A 20352-nucleotide genomic window follows, 5' to 3' on the forward strand; every position below is an offset into this window, starting at 1 on the left:
CTGTGATGTGTATGAGCTCATCTAATCCTCACAACCACACCGTGTTTTTCCTCTCCTGAGGGAAAACAGACCCAGAGACTTAAGGAACTTCCTCGGGTGATCCTAGCCAGTCTAGGAGATGGGAACACCTAGAGGCAGAGAGCTCAGGATAAGAAGTAAGGGTATGAGAGGACCCTTGGAAGGGGGCTGGATTTGATGGTTGTGGGATTTGGGGCAAACTTCTTAAAATTTTTTTTTTAATATTTTTAAAAAATTTACCATTTGTATGGATATAGTACCATTAAGTACATTCATATTATCATGTAACCATCACCACTGTTCGTCTCTAGAACTTTTTCATCTTCCCAAACTAAAACTCTGTACCCATTAAATACCAACTCCCCATCTCCCACCCCCCTCCACTCTCACTCCTGGCAACTACTATTCTGCTTTCTGTCTCTATGAACCGGACTCCTCTAGGGACCTCTTATAAGTGGAATAATTAGGCAGCATCTGTCCTTTCATACCTGGTTTATTTCACTCAGCACAATGTTCACAAGACTCCTCTGTGTGACAGCTTGTGTCAGAATTCCCCTGCTTTTAAAGGCTAAATAATATTCTATTATGTGTATAGACCACATGTTGTTTATCCAGTCATCTGTCAGTAGATACCTGGGTGACTTCCACTTTTTGGCTATTGCGAATAGTGCTTCTATGAACAATGGGTGTGTGTGGACAACTGAGGCTCATCTTTTGGGGTCTTCTACCCCACACCTGAGCCTCCAGCTTTGTCCAAATGCAGAGGCCCATGCCTGGATCAGAAGCCAGAGAGAGATCCATTGTCCCTCACCCTCACATTGAGTAGCCCGGCCTTGTTCGTTCACCTCGATTCGCCCACTCTGCCCGTCCCCACTGCTCGCTCCATAATCCAAGCCGCCATCACCTATCACCTCATCGACGGGTCGCCTGAATTCCAAAAGCCCCTGCGCCAGTCTCCTGGCTTCTAAGCTTCCCTGCTGACACACCCTCGTGTCACAGCTCAATTGCAGATCCGAGCGGGTCCCCCGAGACCCTACCCTGGCTCTCCTCCTCCTTTCCTTCCAGTGCTTGTGGCCACGGCCCCTCCTCAGACAGGCCTTCCCGACCTCCCGCTCACAGCTTTAACCCGCACTTCTCCAGTGCCCCGGGCCCTTCCTTGCTTCATTCCCCACAGCACTCATCACCATCTAGGGGAAAAGAAATTGTACTCATGTATTTTGTTTATTGTCCACTCCCTGCCTTTTCACCCCAGTAAAGTACGTCAGTTGCTCATAGGCGGGGATTTCCAATGCTTTGTTCACTAATGGCTCCTCGGTCCTGGCACAGAGCCGGTGCTCAGCGAACACGGGCCGAGTGCGGGAATGCGTGAATGACCAGCCATTCTCTGCCTGCAGGTCACAGCCTTCGCTCTCTGGCCCGGTCAAGTCCTTTCACGTTCTGGCTCTGTATTCTGCTCCCACCCATGTCCCACCATGCTCCCAGGTAAACTCCAGGCAGACAGCACCGTTGGCCATGTCTGCCTGCCGTCCGCTAGCTGAGGGCCTCTGCACGTGCCGTGGCCGCTGCCTGGAATGCCATCCCCCACCTCGCCCCGCCCTTCACCATGCTTTACAACACCCCTCTTTACACCTCTTCTGAAGCCCTTTCACATGGTACTATGATCAAACTGCCAGCCCTGAATTGGGGAGGGGGGTCATCTTGCTCTCTCGATTCCCAAGGCCGTGGCCTGAGCACACAGTAGGTGCACAGAAAATGACTAGTGAGGAAAAGGAGCCAACGACTGGAGCCTTGGCTGCTTTAGCCGTGAAACCAGGCAAGGCTAGTCCTGCAGATGCCTGAAGATTAGAGACACCCTTTACCGTAACACCTGCCACAGTGCCTAGCACATGGTGGGCATTTAATCCCTAGTAGCTCAGTCTCTGGAGAAGGCAATGGTACCCAGCTCCAACTCTTGCCTGGAAAATCCCATGGATGGAGGAGCCTGGTGGGCTGCAGTCCATGGGGTCGTGAAGAGTCGGACACAACTGAGTGACTTCACTTTCATGCATTGGAGAAGGAAATGGTAACCCACTCCAGTGTTCTTGCCTGGAGAATCCCAGGAACAGGGGAGCCTGGTGGGCTGCCGTCTGTGGGGTCGCACAGAGTCGGACACGACTGAAGCGACTTAGCAGCAGCAGCAGCAGCAGCTCAGTCTCAGAATAAGGATGGTAAGGACTCGTGCAGGATCTGCTGTTTCCATTGTTCAAGGAGCCTCTAGCTGAAGTCCTGCCATCATGTGTCACCTCTGGTGGCCACACCGGTAAGTGTCCACCCAGGAGAGAATTCCTGTCCTGTCCTGCCTTACCCACATCGGGCAGCGGGCAGCTGGCCCGCTGAGCAGAGAAAAACTCCAGTCCATCATCATCTCAGAACCGACTGCATTTATAATCAGCATGCCATGGAATTGAGCACTTCCAGGGACATCAGGAAGCAACTGTGCCCATCTCTTATTTTACACCTGAGGACACAGGTTTTCAGAGAGGTTGACTGACCTACCCACGGTCATACAGCTGGTTTGGGATTTTGCTTTTTCTGTCCTCAATGCAGAATTTTACTTCTCTCTGGTTGAACCTACTGGACCCTGAAGAATTTGATCATTTAGTCTTAAACTCTAATTTGGGCTAAATCTGGATCATTTTCATCACTATACTGATAATTGAAGAGAGCAGTTGTTGTTTAGTCACTAAGTCATGTCCGACTCTTTTGCAACCCCATAGACTGTAGCCCGTCAGGCTCCTCTGTCTGTGGGATTTCCCAGGCAAGAATACCAGAGTGGGTTGCCATTTCCTTCTCCAGGGGATCTTCCTGACCCAGGGATTGAACCCGAGGCTCCTACATTGGGCAGGTGTATTCTTTACCACTGAACCACCAGGGAAGCCCAATTGAAGAGAGAGGGGCACGTTTTTAACTTGCATAATCTTCCAACCAGCAGCATCAAGTTAGTTTTAAATGCTGGGCAATGTGTTTACCAAGAATCTCCTCTGCTATTCAAACAGACAAAATAGAGGTGAACCTCGACCCTCTCACTCTTACTGTCTCCCTAGACAGGCGACCCGCCATCAACACAGGGACAGCAGCGTTCTGCCACAGGCACGGCTGCTCTCCTTGAATGAGCCCCTCCGTGGAGAGCCCCATGGGGAACACCTCTGCCGTCTCCCCTTGGTCTTGGGCACAGGAGCTCGGCTCAGCTGTTTGGGTGGAAGGATGCAGCATCAGCAAGCTTGTGGAGCCCGGGAGCCCAGCGTGTCGGCAGAAAGATCAGGGAGACAAGTGAGGGGTGGCCCCGGCTGGGAGTGAACCCAGACTCCCCTTCACTGTGAGTCATTAGCCACCAACAGACTAATTCACAACCTCTGGTCCCAGAGGAAATCATTACTCCTAATTATTATTATTAGGCATAATGACTAATTAGTAAAAATAGCTACCATTTACTGGGTGCCAACTTATGCCTGGTACTTAATGCATATTATTTCTTTTTTTCCCCCCATTTTACGCTTCTTGGTTTTCTTTCTATTTTTCTAATTATAAACTCAATATATGTTCAAGGGAAAAAATATTTAAAGATATGGAAAAGCAGAGAAAGGGGAAAAAAATTCCCTCTTTGTTTCACCACCTACACACAGCCAGCCACAGCTAACATGGTGGTGTTTTCTTTTCAGGATTTCTCCTCTGTCTGTCTATCCATCTCGTGAGTGTGCAAATGTATGTGTGTGCGGTATATAAGGTTTAACATAGCTGTCATCATATTTTTAGAAAAAATTACTTTGAACTCTCACAGGGATCCCAGGAGTTGGGTACTAGTATCTCCATTTGACAGATGAGGACCCCAGACTCAGAGAGGGTAAGGAACTTGTCCAAAGTCACACGGCAGATAAACGGCAAGAGAGGGATTCAGATCAAGTCTCTCTGTGTCACCAAAAGCGGTCTTTTCCCCATTCTGCCGTGTTGTTTCCCACTCGTGAAGGGAGAATCGGGGATAGTTCTGATTCCATCTCAACCCCTGCTACCCCAACTCCTCTGACCGTGCCGGATGGACCACCCTTTACTGGGAGACATGGCTATAGGAATGGGAGACACAGGCAACTCCAGCTAAGTCCACTCAACTGGCCAGTACCTGACTATGGAAAGCTTTGAAAGCTGAAGCTTCAGTGAAGATATTCTTTCAGAAACTGGAGGGAATCTGTGTTTTCTGTCCATATAGATATCTGGAAAGCTGAAATCAGAAAGCATAATGAACTCATTTTTGCAAAGCATTTTGCACGAGACAAATACAAGTAACTTCTACAGAGTAGGTGCTGGGGGGCTCGGAGGGCCTTCCCTGGCCTGGCCTGCAACATCCGTGGGGAGTGAATAGTGAGGACCTGGAGACCATGTTTGCGCAAATGGTTTGAACAAAACTGTAGGTCCTAAACATCCTTAAGCTAGCACCGAGCATGTCGGCATGTGGCACCTCCTCTATGTTGAACCCTGGCACAGGGCATCTAAAATCAACAAGGCACAATGTCTTCCTGCAAGGAGCTCACAACTGTTACAGGGAGAGAGTTCCTGAAGGCTGTGGTCAGTGCCAAGACACAGAAACCTCTTCTGTTTCCCAAACCTCAAGGGCAGATTCCTAAAATCTTTAAGATGGGAGAATTCATGGTAGAGAAGAGAAGAGAAGTTCAGTTCAGTTGCGCGGTCGTGTCCAACTCTTTGCGACCCCATGAACCGCCGCACGCCAGGCCTCCCTGTCCATCACCAACTCCCAGAGTTTACCCAAAATCATGTCCATTGAGTCAGTGATGCCATCTAACCATCTCATCCTCTGTCATCCCCTTCTCCTCCTGCCCTCAATCTTTCCCAGCATCAGGGTCTTCTCAAATGAGTCAGCTCTTCGCATCAGGTGCCCAAAGTATCAGAGTTTCAGCTTCAACATCAGTCCTTCCAATGAACACTCAGGACTGGTCTCCTTTAGAATGGACTGGTTGAATCTCTTTGCAGTCCAAAGGACTCTCAAGAGTCTTCTCCAACACCACAGTTCAAAAGCATCAATTCTTCGGTGCTCAGCTTTCTTTACAGTCCAACTCTCACATCCATACATGACTACTGGAAAAACCATAGCCTTGACTAGACAGACTTTTGTTGACAAAGTAATGTCTCTGCTTTTTAATATGCTGTCTAGGTTGGTCATAACTTTCCTTCCAAGGAGTAAGCGTCTTTTAATTTCATGGCTGCAATCACCATCTGCAGTGATTTTGGAGCCCAGAAAAATAAAGTCAGCCACTGTTTCCACTGTTTCCCCATCTCTATTTGCCATGAAGTGATGGGACTGGATGCCATGATCTTTGTTTTCTGAATGTTGAACTTTAAGCCAACTTTTTCACTCTCCTCTTTCACTTTCATCAAGAGGCTCTTTAGTTCTTCTTCATTTTCTTCCATAAGGGTGGTGTCATCTGCATATCTGAGGTTAGTGATATTTCTCCCAGCAATCTTGATTCCAGCTTGTGCTTTCTCCAGCCTAGCGTTTCTCATGATGTACTCTGCCTATAAGTTAAATAGGTAGGGTGACAATATACAGCCTTGATGTACTCCTTTTCCTATTTGGAACCAGTCTGTTGTTCCATGTCCAGTTCTAACTGTTGCTTCCTGACCTGCATACAGATTTCTCAAGAGGCAGGTCAGGTGGTCTGGTATTCCCATCTCTTTCAGAATTTTCCACAGTTTAAGGGGACCAAAAGTGGGAACAAATTGATTAAAGGCCTTTATGAAAATCCTCTGTTATTCAAAAGAAAATAATAAAGGGTGAGGACTAAATAATATCCGTTAGGTTGAGCTTCTATATCTTAAATTTAGGAACAAGAAGTTGTCACACTTTGGCCCCTAGACAATTTTCAGGATCTCTTGCAGTTTGAACAAGATGCACAGAATCTTTCTGGCTTTCCTGCAAAGCAGTGTTTACATGGAGAAGGCAATGGCACCCCACTCCAGTACTCTTGCCTAGAAAATCCCATGGACGGAGGAGCCTGGTAGGCTGCAGTCCATGGGGTCGCTAAGAGTCAGACACGACTGAGCAACTTCATTTTTACTTTTCACTTTCATGCATTGGAGAAGGAAATGGCAACCCACTCCAGTGTTCTTGCCTGGAGAATCCCAGGGACGGGGGAGCCTGGTGGGCTGCCGTCTATGGGGTCACACAGAGTCGGACATGACTGAAGTGAATTAGCAGTAGCAGCAGCGGTGTTTACATGGAGCCACATTTCTGCGTGTATGTTTCTGTGTGTGTGTGTGCACATGTGTGTGTGTTCCAGCACCTAAAGCTTCAGACATCTCTAACTGAATATCCAAGAACTGTTGAATTCTACCTTCTGGATCCTAGCAGAGCCACAGGAAGCTGCAAGTGTGAAAAGCTTGTAATGTTCCCGCCTCCAGTTAGGTGCTTAGATACTCAGCAATTTTCCAACATGCCTGCTCCCACATTCTCGTCCGTAATTAATATCCATCCGTCACTTTACAGCAAGGGCTTTGCAGGTTTTTTAGCACAGCGCAGGGATACCAAATCCAACATGGGCACAGCACACAGCCCAACTCAGCTTCACACACAAAGTCTGAAAACAAAACCCAAGTGGCTTGAATTCCCACATTCATGACAGTGCTGTCTTTGGAAACAGCATGTTCTCTTTGAAGAAGATGCTCACAGCTAAGAATACTTTCACATTTCATAATGATCATTAAAGGGACATTTACAACAGCTCAGCTCATATATTATTATGTGTTTGATACACTGCTCAATTAGACACATCAACCAGCCCCTCGAAGCTGGAGTCCCATAGTCCTGAGGCTCCACTGGCCAGCTCAGACCTGTCCAGTCTGGGCCATGCTTGGTCCAGCACCTGGATCCTCAGACGCCAGAGCCCCAGTCTTGTTTCTGCTGTCAGCCGGGAATCCTCAGGCCTAAGCTGAACTTGAAGCTCTAGCAGCTCCCAGCCCCATCCTCATAGAGGAGGTCAGTTTCATTTGCTACTTTCCCACTAGTTGGATGCCCTGACCATTATCCCTGCCTTTTTAAAATATTTATTTATTTTTGGCTGTGCCGGGTCCTCACTGCCACATGAGCTTTTCTCTAGTTGTGGCGAGCTGGGCCTCCTCTTCATTGCAGGGCGCAGGCTTCTCATTGTGCTGGTTTCTCTTTGTTGCAGAGCACAGGCTCTAGGATGCACAGGCTCCGGGCCCGATAGCTGTGGCACGTGGTCTTAGCAGGTCCTTGGCATGTAGGATCTTCCTGGATCACGGATTGAACCTGTGTCTCCTGCATTGGCAGGTGAATTCTTTACCCCCGAGTCACAGGGAAGCCCATTCCTGCCTCTATGACGCAGTCCTGCCAAGTCCTTACCTGCTTCCTCCACCGGGGCAGCAGACACCATTGTGCACACTCCTTGGTGCTATCCGGGTCTAGCTGTGAATGATCTGAGCTCATGAAACCAGGAGGTCATTATGACTGGTTGCCGACGCCTGGCCTTCCATGCTCCTCTGGCCATCACGGACCCACAGCCATGGACCCCAGTGAATCCAAGTCTGGTTGTGCGCTTTCATTTGAAAAGCTTTGCTAACTCTCTGTATCATGCTGCCCAGGGCCCTAGAGCTCAGAATACACTGGCCTCTGATGTACGTTCCTACCCAGTGGTTCAGGTTGTGGGGGGTCCTCTCAAATATTGTTGGTGTTATTATTGAAAAATCATATCTCTTTACAAAAGACACAAAAAATTTAGAAATATGTAGGTAAGAGAACAAAACTCTCATATATAATCTCACCATCTAGAAATGATCATTTTTAATATTTTGGTAAATTTTCTTCCCTTCTATGAATATAATTTTTTCACATAGTTGAAATCTTACTATGCATACAATTTTGTAGCCTGATTTACATTTAACATTTTATTATAAGCATTTTGCCATATCACCAAAAATTATTTATAGATATCTTTAATAACTGAACAACTATCCCCCAAGTTAATGGACATTTAGATCATTTCGGAATTTTCACTACTTAGCATAATAAATTTTGCTCACCATATAAAGACCCAGAAGTGAAATTTCTGAGTCAACAATTATGAACATTTTTAAGGCCTTCAATATATAATATGGCTTTAGTCTATGACCCTAGTAAGTTACTAAGGAATAAATTCGTAGTCTCCAATTCAAAGTTTTTCTATCTATAATCTTTTGTTTGCCCTGAAGTTAACTACTGAGATCACAATAAAATAGGGTGACACATTTTTCTATTAATTTCAACACAAATATGGGTTTAAAAATATTTCACATAGGAGTGTGTGAAACTAGAAGTGAAGAGATTAAGCAATATTTTCAAGTGACCCATAGTCACTTTCCCAATAATGGGAAATAGTCATTGAGATTTGTATCTTTAATTATTTTTTAGACTTGTCTTCTCAAAGCTATGAATCTGGGTCTGAGTCAGCACCCTAAACAACCAGAATTGGAAACAGTGAACTCTATTTTTGAGTTTCTTGTGCAGATTATGAACTTGGGATGTCAGCTGCTCAGAATCCATTTATGTAATAAATTTTCCTTAATATCTGTCTTCCCATGAACCCTCCCTGGAGTCCTCCAGGCAGAATTAATCACCCTGCCTCCCCAAGCTCATCGCCAGTGTCTCATTTAACACTTACTTCGGACTTTTTGTATTTGAAATATTTGTCAAGTCGCCCACTCGGCTGGGAGCTCCTAGAAGGCAAAAGCTGGTGTGGTTCCCAAGACTAAGCATAGAAATCAACTCATAACAGGATAAGGATTGATGTTCAGCTTGCCAGTAAGCACGTGGGCTGGGCCTTGTTAGGAATCTGGCGTACAGAACACTTCCAAAAGGGGAAGTGGAAGGAGATTCAGTGCCAGCCCACAGGCTGTCCTCAGAGCAATGGCCAAGAGAAGAGACTATTTCTTCTAAAACGTCCGTGGCTCCAAAATGAAAGGAAAATTCACTGGTTATTTTACAAATATTTATGGAGTACGTTCTGGATAGTAGGATTGTGCTAGGTGATGGGATCCAGGGAGGAATAAGAAGTTCTTTCTGCCTTCCCAGAGCTCATGGCAAAATCTACAACAAATAGAGGTTTCCAAGGGCTTCCCAGGTGGTGTTAGTGGTAAAGAACCCACCTGCCAATGCAGGAGACATAAGAGACATGGGTTCGATCCCTGGGTCGAGAAGATCCCCTGAAGAGGAGGGCATGGCAACCCACTCCGGTGTTCTTGCCTGGAGAATCCCATGGAACTGAAGCAACTTAGGACATATGCATGCATGGTCTTACTAAACAGTTATCCACAGGTGAGGGTAAGTATACATGCAAAGACCAACATAGGATAGGAGATCACCTGGTCTTCCACTAACTAGAGACCACCCCCTTTAGTCAGTTGGCTACAAATCATTCAAGATGCCTTCCAGCCAACTCCACGAGTCAGCCCTGGCCACATCTTGAGCATCGGCTCACTCATTTCCTTTCCGAAGTAACCTTCCGAGGATAAGTCAGACCTTTGAAATCTGCTAAATCTTACTGCAGATGTCTCTAGGGATTCTCACATGCATGCTGGTTTGCCATGAAAAATTTATTACTTTTAACCAAATGGATATTTTAAAATATGTTCTACATAATTGGGATAAAATGTCGAAGGCCTAGGGATAAAGATCCATTAAGAAAAAGCATGGTGTGGTGGAAAGTTTGGGAGTGAGATGGCTGGGGATAAAACCATCATCACCACTCTCTGATGAGTAATCCTGTGACACTGATAAGTTACTTAAACTTTGTGAGATTCTGTACTGTCATCTGTATAATAGGGATAACGAAACATACCACCAGAAGGAGAAAGGAGGAAAAGAAGAGGGAGAACAAAGAAAAGGGCCATCTGGGCAGGTGAGACGGATGCCTAGCATCCAAGCAGAGGGCACGTGGAGCATTTAAGAGAAGGGAGGAGGAAACTTCTTCTAGTGGGTGGAAGGATGAGCAGGAGATGTGGCATCCCATGATGCAGATTCCCAGGCTAGCCTGAGTCCCAGGGAAGTCCGTTTCCCTCTAACCACCTCGGTTTTCCCATCTGTAAATTCTGCAGGCTAGAATACGTCCTGAGAGCTTGTCCCAGTTCCTACATTTTATCAGGCCCTTTGTTTCTCTCTTCTGAAGTGGGTGAGGCAGGGGACAGATATCCAGCTAAGGGCAGTGCCAATGCAGACCTACATCAAAACGGCACTCCCTCGGGCTTTCACGGGTCCAGATTAGAAACCGCTAGCCTAGCTGACCAAGGGGAAGATTTCATGCTCCTGAAAGAGCCTGCTATGTGCTCGTGTTTCGTGAGCAAAGAAAAAAGATCCATCTCCCATTCTGACACTACTGCGCCGGAAATTCGTAAAACATTGAAGTGACTGATACAGTCATTTTTCATGTCAGCGGTGGTTTTCTCTACTTCTCTGCATTTGCCTGTCCACCCAGTCACAGATCCCTTCAAGTACTCAGAACATCCATTATGAGGACCACCAAGCAGAGGTGTGGCTTGTCGCCTAGGAGCCGGGGTTCCAGGCTTTTCTCCGTGGCTTGTAGGTGGCAGTCGACTACCTGTGTCCCCTCATCGTTTTCTCTTGTGTGTGTGCCTGTGCCTGAAATCTCCTCTCTGTATACAGACGCCAGCCATATTGGATTACGGCCACCATAATGATCTCATTTTAACTTGATTATCCAATGCCCCTATGCTCTGAATAAGGTCGTATTTTGAGTTACTGGGGGTTAGGACGACAACACAAATTTGAGGGAGGGGGAAGGTGTGACACAATTCAGCCCGCAGCAGGCAGTCCGTTTATTCATTCATTCATTTGTCCATTTGCTTGTTCATTCATTTTTCCAACCCTACCCAAGTACGTCACATGTGCCAGGCATTGAGACGGGTACTGGATACAAAGCTGAACAAGGGAGTCCTAGCTCTGGATGAGCTCCTGTTGGGTGGAGGCGTGATCCACCCACAGAGAGTTCACTCCATACGGCCTAAGTGTGGATGGAGAGGTGGGCACGGGGATGGTGGGGGCACTCTGCTCCCCTGGGACTGCAGGGCAGGCTCCTGAGGCTCCCAGGAGGTAACTGAGAGATGAAAGGCTTGGGTAGAGCCTTCTAGGTGGCAGACAGGAAGAGAGGAAAGCCGGGATTCCACCCAAAGGAAACCACCTGTATAAACAAACTGAGCATGGGAGGAAACAGCCCAATACTGGAACTCAAGAGACGGGGATGGAGCAGCAAAGAGAGGAGAGATTCGGGGTACAGGCTGACCCAGGCCATCACCATGAGAATACCAGGCAGCAGAGAACTCTCCCCATCAAAAGTCAGGTGCAAAACCCCGTCCTCCATGCACTTAGAACACAACTAGGAAGTGAGTGAGGAGTCAGAATCAAGATCTCCAAGTTTACGGTCTGAAGTTCCGCCCTGTAAGTGGAAGGAGGGCCTCTTGGGGCCTCACTCCATACCTATGTACTCTTACTTTACCCATATTTCTAACACACATGGCGCTCTGATTCTCAGACTGTCACACAGCACCGCTCAGCCAGAAAATTATTAATATTCATAGAAGAGATGAGCCAGGATGCCACAGCCACGCAATCTGCCATACATGAAGTAACAGCTGCTGGCCTGAAAATGGAGAAGGAAGCAGAAAAACTCTCTGGAGCTGATGCAAGACATCTTGGGGCTCTTCAGGGGCACCAATGCATCACAGAACAATCTAAAACCAGTTTGCGAAATCATCATTCAAGTAAAAAGTCAAATTCGCCTAAATATATTTAAGAAGCCAATATTCCCAATAAAAGGGAAAGGGTTTAGTGCTTAAAGGATTAAACACAAGACCAATTAGAAAATATGGGGCTCAAAGCCTCATTCCCCCGAGGGTCTCCAACAGCCCAGGTTTCACTGTATTGACAAGGACCAGCTGCAGCTGAACTGTGCTCAGGTACTTCGTGTTCTGTGGGAAGCGACTTCAGAGACCACTTCAGCCAAATCTTCATTTTCAGATCCCAGAAAATGAAGCCCAGTGTGGGGAAAGGACTTGCCCAGAACAGCTCAGTAAGAAAAGAACAGAGGAGCTTCCCTGGTGGCTCAGTGGTAAAGAATCCTCCAGCCAATGCAGGAGATGTGGGTCCAATCTCTGGTCTGGGGAAGATCCCACAGGCTGCAGAGCAACTAAGCCCATGCCCCACCAGTACTGTCTGTGCTCTAGAGCCCGGGGGCCACAACTACTGAGTCCACGTGCTGCAGCTACTGAAGCCCAGGGGCCTGGAGCCTGTGCTCCGCAGCAAGAGAAGCCCTCAGACTGCACCGAAGAGTAGCCCCTGCTCGCCTCAACTAGAGAAAAACCTGTGCAGCAACGAAGACCCAGCACATTCAAAAATAAATAAAATTATATATATATACACACATAAAGGAACAGAGCCAGAGCTGGAGTGGGCTTCTCTTGACCCTGTCTCCCGGGACTTAGGGAGACCCTGGGATGAGCCCGACGGGAGCAGCTCTGCAGAAGCAGAGCCAGTGATGTTTCCAAACAAGAGAAATCTGGAGGGCGTAGAGAAGGGAAAGGGGCCATGTAGGGTCGCCGGGAGCAGGGGGGTGGGTTCTGCTAAAGACACACCTTAAAGATCCTTTCTGGGACACTACACTTCTGATTGTACTCATCACCTCACTGGACCCTTACAGCAAGGCTGGGAGCAGGGCAGAGACGACCACTCAACTTACAGACTAGGAAATTGAGGCCCGGGTGGGTAACTAGTTGGTCCGCACAATACAGGGTCAAGTGCAGGACCACGTCGCAGAACTGTGGTCTCCTACTCTCTGGAGATTCTGAGGCCCCAGCAGTAGGTCCTTGGGGAAACCAATCTGCTTGCTTTGCGCACATGACCTTGGGTAAGTCTCATATTTGGACACTCTCTCTCAAGGCACATCTGAGATCACTTAACCGTCACTTGGGCCAAAGGAGGTTATTTATCTGCTGTGAGCGGTGTGGCTTGGTTTCAATGCTCATCCTCAGAATAATAGTCCTTTAACATTCTGCCTCCGCAGTAACCAGCCCTGTATTTTGTACCGTGCTTTTTAGAAGCTTTGCAACTCCTTCACAGCTTCTTCATCAGCTGGGTCTAACAGTTTGGAAAACAATGCACTACAGCTTCCAACCAAACACCGATTCTAGCCTGGGACAGCAGTGGTTTTCTTTAGAAAACATTTAACGTTAAAACAAAGGGTTGTGGGTTTGGAGAGAAACTGATGTTTTGAGCTGTCAAGTCAGTTGAAAATGCTTGGGGAAACATTGTTTTTAAGATAATGCTTGTTTTGTACAAGTTCAGTGGTTTTTTTTTTCCCCCATAAATTAACATTTTTTAGATTACATAGGAAAAAACCCAATACCTTTAATAGTCTCAAATATAATCATTGTTTTGACTAATGAGTCATTTTTGCAATACTAAAAAGGCAAATCATTAAATGTAACTATGCGGTTTGCATTTCTTTGTATTTTTAAAGGGCATGTGCTGGGTTTGTTCAATGAGAGAGTCAGTGGTAATTATATAGACATTCTTTTAATGGGTGAGGAAACTGGTTTTTCAACATTGGTGCAGGTTCTAATTGGTGTACAGCTCTTTGACGATTACGGTGATGATCACAAACTTATATTTCAATAAACCCTGAGACTTTGCCAAGTGTGCTCACCTCTGTGCTACCCCTATTCCTTAGCAACACTGTGAGGGAGGCAGGATAAAGATGCTCAGATGGGACATCTGAGCATTTACTCAACAAACATCTGAGGAAGACACAGCGCCCCTCCACCCGGGAGGCGTAGGTGAGGTCACAGGCCGGAAGGTAGCCCAGGGACTGGGGTCTGGCCATCTGGATACCTCTTCCAGTGCATTTTCAGCTCTACCACCTACTTCCTCTCCGATCTGCAACTCCACTGAAGCAACAGCTGGAGTTCCTTCTAGAAGATAGACCTTCTGGTCTGAATGTTTTACACACCTCAGTGGGGTGGCGGACACCCTGTGGTCCCTGCCCGGCCTCGGTGGCCCAGCTGAGGATTATTCCGGGCACTTTGAATCCAGCTCCCCAGAGGATGCGGCTGCATCAAGAGACACTCTGTCTTTGTGGTTCTCCCTTCCCACTCCTCCTCCCTGTCTAGAAAACCACTCTGCCTATAATCCTCCAACTATGAGACACCTCTCTCTACACGCCTTTGCCTTTGCCTAAGCCATCCCTGCTGGGCTTCCCTGGTGGCTCAGACGGTAAAGAATCTGCCTGCGATGCAGGAGACCTGGGTTCTATCTCTGGGCCAGGAAGATCTCCTGGAGAAGGGAATGGCTACCCACTCTGGTATTCTTGCTTGGAGAATTCCACAGACAGAGGAGTCTGGCGGGCTACAGTCCATGGAGTCGCAAAGAGTCAGACACAACTGAGCAACTTAACACTTTGATTACATTTTTCTGCTCAGAATGCCCCTATCTGCTGAAGTATCGTGCCAGCCTCTCTATGTCATTATAATTTAGTAGATGTCACCACTCCCTTCTCTGTGTCACCCCTGTGCCTTGTTGGACTTGTCACCCTCAGCTGTGATTCTCTTATTTCTATGTCTCAATCCCTTCTTGGGTCTGTGAGCACCTTAAGAGTGTCGGCTGTATTTTATGACTTTCTGCATCCTCAGCACTCTGTCTCGAATCTGGCATGATTCAGATATTCAACAACTATTTCTTATACATATAAATAATATTAAGCATTCAGCAAGCACCCGGGAGGTGATGAGTTCTAGGCACTAAGATTATCTCCAACCTTCACAATGATCTTTGGAGGTGAGCATTATTCACCCCCTTTTACAGATACGACCTTGAGACTCAGAGGAAATATATGACTTGTTCAAGATCAGAGTCTGAAATAAAGAACCAGTATCTGAAGACAGGTTTGTCTGCCTTCAACGCTCGGTCTACACCACCACTCTGATTCAGCTGGGTTTCCTTCATGGGGGTCTTTCCTGCAATGTTAATAAGGAATGTAATGACCCTGGTCACTGTTTCCATTTTCCACTCCAGAGAAACGGAGGCCAAGTCAAGGAGGGGGTTCTGTCTCCGATCTCCGGGTGATGCATTGCTGGTACCTCTCTTTCTGTTTGTTTTTTCCTAAGAGCATTTTCTACAGCATAGATCAGAACAACAAGATTTGAAGAACCTTGCTGCTAGTCATCCCGACTCTGAGCTTCATTTTATTGGGGAACAGTCTGACTGATTCTGAAAATGGTCAAAGGCCAGATCTTACCGAGACTAATTATTTCTTTAAGACGTATAGATACATCCGTTGGTGAAAAGAAGACCAGAAGGCAAAGTTAAATTACATAGTACATCACTGTCCCCAGCCCATTTATCTTGCCACTCTGTCAGTGTAAAAATTTACAGCAGAGATTATCTCTTTGAAGGAGTTCGGGTCCTAGAAAATACAAGGTAAATTTTAAATAGATTTTTAATTTTAATGAAAGCTGCAGGGAATGCTGTTTATGTTGCGTATCTTTCATACCTGGTGATTAAGTTATTTTATGCTTAATGGAAAAGGATATTTCTAATCCCTAGACAGGCTTGACATCTGTCTAGGACTGTGTTTTTGGAAGCCATAAGCTCCTTGTGATGGATGTAATAAAAACAAGATGCTACTCAACTGACACCTGAAGGCTGTGTGCAAGGAGGGCCAGGGATATTTAGTCTCTGCCCAGAACTTGTGCTGAAATAAAATCAAAGTCCCATGCATTTCATTCTGTCAGCCCTTTAAAAATCTTGTCTCCTGCTCTTTCGTGTTGTTCCTTGGACAGGCCTGAGGGAAGGAAGCTGGGCTCTGGGGCTCTGGATGGCTTTGTGCTCCGTGAAAATGAGCAGAGCTGGAGCCCTCCTCCATCTATGCGCCTATGCTCTGCATGCACTATCTCATGTAACTCTACAGCAATCCTGAAAGCGATCCTGACGACTATTATCCCCACTTTATATTTGGGGTTCTTTACCACTAACACCACCTGGGGAGCCCATATTTGGAGAACTAAAGCTCAAAAAGGTGGTATAATCAGGACTTCCCTTGTGGTCCAGTGGTTAAGAATCTGCCTTCCAATGTAGGGGACTCAGGTTTGATCCCTGGTCAGGGAACTAAGATGCCACATGCCATGGAGCAATTAAGCCCGATTGCCCCAACTAGAGAGCCCATGCGCTGAAAGTACAGAGCCCACGAGCTCTGGAGCCCATGCACCACAACTAGAGAGAGAAGTCTGCACACCACAATGAGAGGTCTCGTGTGACACAGCCAAAAATTAAAAAAAAAAATGTTTTTAGAAAAACTAAAAACATCTGTATCATCTGGAGGATACAGCTTGTAAGGGACCAAAGTAGCATTTGATCCTAAGACAGGCTGCTCTTGTTCTTTCCCTGGTATTACATATAGGGTAGGAGTCTGCAAACTATGGCCCTTGGGTCAAAAACGACTTGTCATCTGGTTTTTGTTCTTTTCTTTTGGCAGCATCGCAGCCGGTGGGACCTTAGTTCCCTGACCAGGGATCAAACCCACAGTCCCTGCAGTGGAAGTCTTAACCATTGGCCCGCCAGTGAAGTCCCAGCCATCAGTTTTTATAAATAAAGTTTTATTGAAACTCCACCACATCTGTTTGTTAATGTATGTCTGTGGCCAAATTAACTAGATGAGACAGAAATAATATGGTCAAGGAGCTTAGTTTACAGGAAGGACTCTCAGATAAAACAGTAAGTCCCTGTGCTTACCATCTCAGCCACCCTCCACCAGTAATATCCAGTAATGGAGCCAGAGTGTGCCCTGCCCTGCGCCCACCCAGCACATCACTTAGGCTTTCCAGGCTCCCCATGAAGACCTCAGGAGCACCCACGACTGGGGCTGAGCTCTCATCACCAGGCAGTCTCCCGTGCTTCCTCCCTGCATAGGCTCCCAAGGGGCCGCTTCCACTGCCCACGAGGCTGCTAGGAGAGGAGCCCTCACTTCTGAGCTGGGCTGTCACATGAGTGCTGAGCCAAAGAGGACTGACTCTCTATGTTTTCTAAACTTTCAGGCCTTCCGTGGAGAGATGAGGAGAGCTAAACTCCTTGAAGCCATGGATTATGTCTTCCTCACCTTTGAGTCCAAGCCTTGCAGGTAGTAAGCACTTGCTCAGGGAATTTTCTTGTGATGGTCGAGGCCCTATTCTGAGGGTTGGCGAACTGGTCCTGTAAAGGGCCTAACAGAGAGTATTTCAGGGTCCAGGGGATATCCTGGGGTCCCCTGCTTTGTGCCAAGTATACTGGTCCTCTCACCCAGATACATCAGCTCTGCCTCTCACCTCCTTCTCTGTAGCCTCTTAAAATCAATGCAAAGGACCAAGGACAGGAACAGATGTCGTTTCATCTACATGCCCACCCCACCATGCTGTTCCTCATGTGAACAAGTCCTCTTTTCTATCCAGACTGGATAGACACTGGCGGCGGTGGTGGGAGGGAGCCGCTGGTCAATGACACTATGCAGGTGATCCCTGGATGTGAGATTAAATATTCACCCATATGATGGGTGAAAAGAGAAAACAAATAAGGTGTGTGTGTGAATGAACATGTGGGTCCCTTCTTTTACGAAATCATGCTGACGGTATTAAGTTAGACCATATTCAATTGCAAATATTAGATGATTTTGACATATAAAAGTGTCCATTTCACATGGTTCAGACTAAAGATTGACACTTAATTTTTTTAATGTCCTTAGCTGGAAAAATAAAATGTTGCCTATTTTCTTTATGTTGTCTCCACAATTAAAAAAAAATTTATTGGTTTATAAAGTCTGAAAGCCTGGAAATTACTCACCTTATACCAACAGCAGCTGGTCCCAAAACACGCTCATAAAATTTGACAGTAGCTATCAAAATTTAAAAATCACATACTCTTTGACCCAGAAATTTTCTTTCTAGCAGTCTAGCCTGCAGAAATCTTGGTATGTGTAGACAAAGACATAAGCACATGCTCGTGCACACACACACACACACACACACACACACACACACAGGGATTCCTGGAAGTACTGTTTGAAATGTAGAAAAGTGGAAATAAGTTAAGCACCCAAAATCAGGGTATTGGGCATAAAAAGTATGTTAACTCCCCCAAACTGGTATAAAACTCAGGCCAGAGAAATAATGTCTAGCTCTGGATCAATTGATACCAAAGATGCTTTCACTATATTGATAAGTAAAAAGAACAAGTCAGAGAATGCCATGTGTACATTACAGTTCAGAGCATGATTCCATTTTTTGTAATGATTACAATAACAGAATGAATTCAAATAGAGGTTAAATATCATATTAAAAAGTTTGGGAGGATAAAAGCAAACTGATTACAGGATTCATTACTGGAAAGCAGGGTTGGGATTGAGAGAAAAGCTGAATGGGATGATTTGCCTTTTTAACTTACACAGCTTATATATTGTTTAAATTATTGACAAGGAAGAATTATTATTGCTTTTATCATTTTTTAAACAAAGAAAGAAAAACAAAAGCCTGGATAGACAGTGGTTATACAAAGCAGAATGAAGGCGAATATGGAAAAAGGGAAAATTCATTTTGATTCTGGGGTTCAGGGTGGGATGTCAGAGGAAATGCTTTATGAGCTGAGCCTGGAAAGATGGCCAGAAATAAGAACAGAAGAATAACATCACAGTTGAAAGAATTGTGAACTCACGTGAGTCCTGAAGACAGCTAACCCTGTTAGACTTTGATCTGTAACTGATGACAGTCAGACAACTGGAAACATTGTTAGGAAACTTGGTCTCCAGTTAAGATTCTTATTACTTTATTCAGACAAAACTAATTTCTCACCAGGTAAGCGTCTCTTATGTAGAACCTGGGCAGATTTATTTTCGGGTTGGGAAGTTCGACATGATTGACGAAGGCCTATTTCCTCCCTTCCCTCTTCCTACCAGAACTCACATCTTGTTGAGGTAGCCCTGCTCTTCCTAGTGGCCATGTGCTTCAGAGGAGGCTGACCCCAGCCCCAGGCCTAACCGAGGGAGAGCTCTGATTGGTCTAAGCAACCTTGGCGAGTCCATTCCCCTTGACAATATGGTTGAAGCTTGGGTGTGCTCAGTTGCTCAGTCTTGTCTGACTCTCTGCAACCCCTTGGCCTGTAGCCCACCAGGTTCCTCTGTCCATGGGATTATCCCGGCAAGAATACTGGAGTGGGTTGCTTATTTCCTCCTCCAGGGGATCTTCCTGACCCAGGGATCAAACCCATGTCTCCCGTGGCTCCTGCTTCGGCAGGCAGATTCTTTACCACTGATGCAGCTTGGGACCGTGACCCAATTCTGGCTAATGGCATGTCTGGGTAATGGGATGTCCACTGGGGGGCTTCTGATAAAGGTTCTTTTGTTCCTTTAAAACAATTTTTACGGTGGTTCTTTGCTGGTTATCTATTTTATTTACATTTATTTATTTGACTCTATCAGGGCTGAACTGTGATGTGCAGGATCTTCCTTGGGGCTCACAGACTCTCCAATTGCAGTGAACAGGTTAGTTGCTCTGGCACATGTAGGATCTCAGCCCCCCTACCGGAGATGGAACCTTCTTACTCTTCACTGCAAGATGGATTCTTAACCACTGGGCCACCAGGGAAGTCCCCCTTCACTCCTTAAAGACACGTGAACAGATGTCGTCCCCTTTCCTGTCTCGGGATGCTGCTGTCTGGGGATATGATACCTGAGACAGCTGCGGCCATCCTGAGATTAGGAGGGGAACAAACCTGGGGACAAAGCCACCAAGCTGGGGATGGAAGAACAAAAGGACGGAAAGCCCCTTGGGTGTTCAGTGACATCATGAAGCCCCCACACTAACCAACTTCAGAGCTGCTAATACTTTTAACTTTTTGACATCTTTTCATGGAAGGTAATACATTTCCTTGTTATGTATGCGAAATTAAGTCAGGTTTTCAGTTACCTGTAGCCAAAAGCATTCCAACAAATTCATAAATGTTCTTTCCGGTGACAGGATTGAATCACAGTTGATTCAAATACTCTCGTGTGGGCCAGGAGTCAATTTTAACTTTCATAAATACACTCACCTTTAAAATCTCCTAGAATTGATGGTTAAACAGCATTGTGAATAAACTTAGATGACACTGAACTGTACACTTTAACAATCGTTAAAATGATAACTTTTGTGTTATGTATGTTTTATCACAGTAAAAAAAAAAGAAAGAAAAGCAATCCATAGAACCTGGTGAAGCAAGCCTGAGTAAGG

General features: G+C 46.1%; 1 protein-coding gene across 1 annotated transcript in view; it reads right to left on the reverse strand.

The window, feature by feature from the left end:
• The window catches only part of TTLL11 (tubulin tyrosine ligase like 11), a 262192-nt gene that overhangs the window by 64859 nt on the left and 176981 nt on the right, over positions 1-20352 (reverse strand). The window lies entirely within an intron of this gene.

This window comes from Bubalus kerabau, chromosome 11 (assembly GCF_029407905.1).
Source record: "Bubalus kerabau isolate K-KA32 ecotype Philippines breed swamp buffalo chromosome 11, PCC_UOA_SB_1v2, whole genome shotgun sequence".
Classification (NCBI taxonomy): domain Eukaryota; kingdom Metazoa; phylum Chordata; class Mammalia; order Artiodactyla; family Bovidae; genus Bubalus; species Bubalus kerabau.